Source organism: Myotis davidii, unplaced genomic scaffold, assembly GCF_000327345.1.
Source record: "Myotis davidii unplaced genomic scaffold, ASM32734v1 scaffold337, whole genome shotgun sequence".
In the NCBI taxonomy this organism is placed as follows: domain Eukaryota; kingdom Metazoa; phylum Chordata; class Mammalia; order Chiroptera; family Vespertilionidae; genus Myotis; species Myotis davidii.
The window spans coordinates 1194193-1198858 of NW_006288250.1; the positions used below are offsets into that span (position 1 = coordinate 1194193).

Below are 4666 nucleotides of genomic sequence, written 5' to 3' on the forward strand. Positions count from 1 at the left end.
GGTGATGGAAGCTCCCAACCGCTCCTTTTTTCCTTTTTTTTTTTAATTCTGAGCCAGCTTTAGCTTGAGGCTAGGCTCCAGCTCTTAGGCCTCCACTGCTAAAATAGGTTTCTGGCCTTTGTTTACAATGTTGCAATCCTTCTGGCTGAAGTCTGGCGGTATTTTTTACATAGTTTCTTAAACTGCAGGCTCAGAAGCCTGAAGCTGCAAGCGGGGAACGTTGGTTTCCTCCGTCACTGAGGCAAGCAAGCCTCATGTTAGTTTCAAGCTGCCTGGCTGCCGGCCGCCATCTTGGCTGACAGTTAATTTGCATATCTCCCTGATTAGCCAATGAAAAGGGTAGCGGCCGTACGCCAATTACCATGTTTCTCTTTTATTAGTGTAGATAGGAAAGGAAAAAAAGAGAAAGCCAGAATGTCATTTGGGCAGCTTCACCAATAAGCTGCAATTTCATATTCCCCAAGCAACCACTGGTCCATTCCCTGCAAAACTCCAGAGGAAATGGTCCAACAAAGGGGATACAGACACATGTGCAGTGAAGTTGGGTTGGCATAAAGAAGGTGTCTGTCAGTCACCACTGGGGACAGTTCATTGGCCAGAATAGGCAGAGCCACTGCAAGCACATGAAAATTTGGGAATACATAATCCCCTAAACAAAAGAGTTTGATCTCTTGTGACTCTTGGCTCTTGTGACTCTTGTTGCTCTAGGCTTTTGGCTCTCTTGCATATGCCATATGGCCCATGGCCATGCGGACATCACATGCAATGGACTAATGGAGTGCAGTGGGAAACACAAGATAAGCTAGCCTGATGCTGGATTGGACACTGCTCCAATATGGAATGAAATCTCTGGACGCTGACCCTGATTCTAGCCCTTCTGAAGCATAATCTACACTTCTTCCTTGGCGGGACAAAGAGAAATGGGACCTTGGAAATTCAAGGATTTAATTCCACAGAAATAATGCTTTCTATGATATCGCATCCTCCCATATGAGTCTCAGAAAATTCCTTTTCACAGGATATCACAAGAAATCTACCCACACAAGCAACAGGTGGGGACGAGGACTTCTCCCAAAAGGTAACCTCCTCTTCCATTACAAATTTTCCCTTACCCTTCTCATCTGCTTCTGCTTTTCCTCCAGATCACTCAAAAGAATAAGGCAATGACACATCTCGAGTTCTATTATTCAAGAGCAAAGGTAAATAATTACCAAATATTGGCTAGGCTATGAGGAATTCATATTCCACAGTAACTTTCAAATTCTGTTACATGGAACCAAACAGCTGTATGAGGTATTGCTATTAGTTCATAAATGAAAGATTGCCAACTAGGTTTCATTTGTAAAAGTATATAACTCCCATACCTATTTCGTTCATTATTCCAAACTTGAGGCAAAAAAAATAAAGTATAAGTATTACAAAAAAAATCAGTTCTAAAATTCTTACCCTAGCATAGGTAATAGGTAGAGGGGAAGAAGGTGACGGTTTGTTGCATTTTTTAAAATGAGTTCATCTTTCTTTTCTCTGATCACTTATTTATGATGCGAATCCTACAGAAAAAAACTTAGTCTAAAAATTTTTTGAAGTTTCTTAATAATTCCATTTTCATTTTTTGAGAAGAACGTGTATCTGCTGTTGTTAGATGAAGTACTCTACAGATATCAATCATGTATAGTTGATGGATGGTGCTGCTGAGTTCAAACTTACTGATTTTCTGCCTGCTAGATCTGTCCATTTCTGATAGAAGAGTGCTGAATATCCAACTATAAGAGTACATTTGAGGTAGGCAGTTACACAGAAATGAGCAGAGCAAAAACGATGGGCCAGATACAGAAGGTCACCAGGGCAGAAAGCCCCAATGCCTAGCAATGGGCAAAACTGGAAAATCAAGGATCTCACCCACAGGGTAATCTTTCCTCCCCTAGCATATCACTGGTCATACAGTTTAGATCCCCTCAACCTTACAAATCACTGGTCATGCACTTGGGACCCTCCCTTGACTTTTCCTTGCCTAGTCATGCAATGTGAAGGCCAGAGTGTAAAGGAAGATCAAGGGGCTGAAGAGTGGCCTCACGTGATTCACATGTGAGCCTTACCACTGCCACTCTCTTAAGCATTAACCTTAGCATCTAGGCCTCAGTGTTTCAGCTCCAGACCCAGAAAAGCAGCAAAACCAGACGAGCGATGCTATGGCTGACATCAGGCCCAGTTGCATTGACTAATGACCCTCTGACCTGCTGCTGACCAATCAAGTAGAGACCAAAACCCTAAAAGGACATACCTGGAAAGCTCTTGAATATTTTATTGGGATCCTTCCAAGACCTCCAGTTACATACCTTCAAGAGAGAGGACCCCGTCTGCCTCTCTCTATGGAGCTCACCCACACCTTTTCCTACTCCCTTCCCCCAGGAGCATTTTTCTCTTTCTCCTAAGCTCCAAGGCCCTTCTTTTGCCTCTGTAACTTGCTTCCTGAGCCCATTTCTTCTACCACTCACTTCTTTTAACTTTGTGACTTTCCTTTTTCTTTTGGGGGTTAGGATCCCAAACAAATGTTTATTTGCATATATGAAACAAGACCCCGTCGCCAAAACCGGTTTGGCTCGGTGGATAAAGCGTCGGCCTGCGGACTGAAAGGTCCCAGGTTCGATTCCAGTCAAGGGCATGTACCTGGGTTGCGGGCACATCCCCAGTGGGAGATGTGCAGGAGGCAGCTGATCGGTGTTTCTTTCTCATCGATGTTTCTGACTCTCTCTCTCCCTTCTTCTCTGTAAAAAATCAAAAAAAAATATTTAAAAAAAAAAAAAAAGACCCCGGCCATGGGGAAAGGACACTCACTCCACCCTGGCCAGAGTGTGGAAGAACTTCTGTGACTTTCTAAATAAACTTTCCCTTATATATGAAAAAAAAAAAAGCACTTCTGCCCTGGCCAGTGTGGCTCAGTTGGTTGGAGCATCGTCCTGTACACGAAAGGCCCAGGGTTCGATTCCGAGTCAGGGCATCCGGTCTGAACCAGTCTAACACCTGGTACCATTCTGTTATCAACAGATTCATCTATTTCTCTTTGAAATTCTATCAGATTTTTGTCTCACATATTTTGATAACCTACCATTAGGAGCATACACATTAAGGATTGTTATGTCTTCTTGAAGAATTGACCCTTGTATCATTACATAATGCGCCTCTGTATCCTTGAAAATTTTCCTTACTCTAAAGCAGTGATGGCGAACCTATGACACGCGTGTCAGAGGTGACACGTGAACTCATTTTTTTGGTTGACTTTTCTTTGTTAAATGGCATTTAAACATATAAAATAATTATCAAAAATATAAATCTTTGTTTTACTATGGTTGCAAATATCAAAACATTTCTATATGTGACACGGCACCAGAGTTAAGTTAGGGTTTTTCAAAATGCTGACACGCCGAGCTCAAAAGGTTCGCCATCACTGCTCTAAAGTCTCCTCTGTCTGATATTAATAGAGCTAATTACTCCAGCTTTCATTTGATTAGTGATAGCATGGCATTGTTATCAGGGTTAGGGTTCTTGGTTTCCACAAGACAGAATTTAAGAGAAACTCCAGAGAAATTTCCAGGCAGGTTTTTATTAAGCTTATGCTTAAGCACAAAGGAGGAAGCACAGAGGAAAGGAAGGTCCTCTCAACTAGCTCCTGGAGCTAGCTCTGTTTGGCTGCTTTTATAAGCTGGGGACAAAGTGGCCTTGCAGGAAAAGATGGGCTTTTTTTTAAAAAAGGTGAGTATTATGAAAAAGGAAGGCTTGTGGTATTATCCATGTGAAGGTAGGAAAAGCAAGCAATTAGAAGGGAGACATAATTCTGCATTTTTTCTTTTCTTTTTTTTAGCTGGAAATAGAGGGCTGATGAGATTCTTGCAATCAGTTTATCCACATTTCACCTGTCTTACCTTGGCTTCCTGGCCACACGGTATTATTCCATTGCTGGGTCCAAATCTCTATACCAGCGGTTCTCAACCTGTGGGTCGCGACCCCTTGGGCGGTCAAATGAACCTTTCACAGGGGTCGCCTAAGACCATCCTGCATTTCAGATATTTACATTACAATTCATAACAGTAGCAACATTACAGTTATGAAGTAGCAACGAAAATAATTTTATGGTTGGGTCACAACATGAGGAACTGTATTTAAAGGGCCAGAAGGATGAGAACCACTGCTCTATACTGTCTCAGAATATCTTCCTCCAGCCTTTTCATCCATTCAGACAGTCTCTGTCTTTTTATTGGTGTATTTAGACCACTGACATTTAAAGTAATTATTGTTATACTTTGGTAAATATCTACTATATTTGTTATTGTTTTCTATTGCCCTTCTTCTTTGTTGCTATTTTTATCTTCCATAACTTTTCTGTCTTTTTTGGTTTTAATTGAGGATTTATATAATTCCATTTTCTCTCCTTAGCATGTCACTTATACTTCTTTTTTCCCTTTAATGGTGGCCCCAAAATTTGCATTATAAATTTATAATTAATCCAAGTCCACTTTCAAATAACACTATGAGACAGGCTACTAAGTCAGGACAAGCAAAATAGGAAAATAGCCCAACACTTTATAGCCGTCTAGTAAACCGCAAAATCCTATCTTCCCTACACCAAAGACACTTAAGAGAGGATGGTTAACACTGCTCACCAACCAGC

The 4666-nt window shown here is 41.4% G+C and overlaps 1 protein-coding gene across 7 annotated transcripts in view; it reads right to left on the minus strand.

The window, feature by feature from the left end:
• FUT8 (fucosyltransferase 8 (alpha (1,6) fucosyltransferase)) overlaps positions 1-4666 on the minus strand; it is a 256928-nt gene that overhangs the window by 165584 nt on the left and 86678 nt on the right. Inside the window, exon 5 of one of the 7 annotated variants that reach the window (XM_015561547.1) lies at positions 1447-1550. The exons of the other annotated variants lie outside the window; for them this stretch is intronic. The gene's annotated coding sequence lies outside the window, so the exon portion shown is untranslated. The remainder of the gene's footprint in view (positions 1-1446; positions 1551-4666) is intronic. 7 annotated transcript variants of the gene reach the window in all.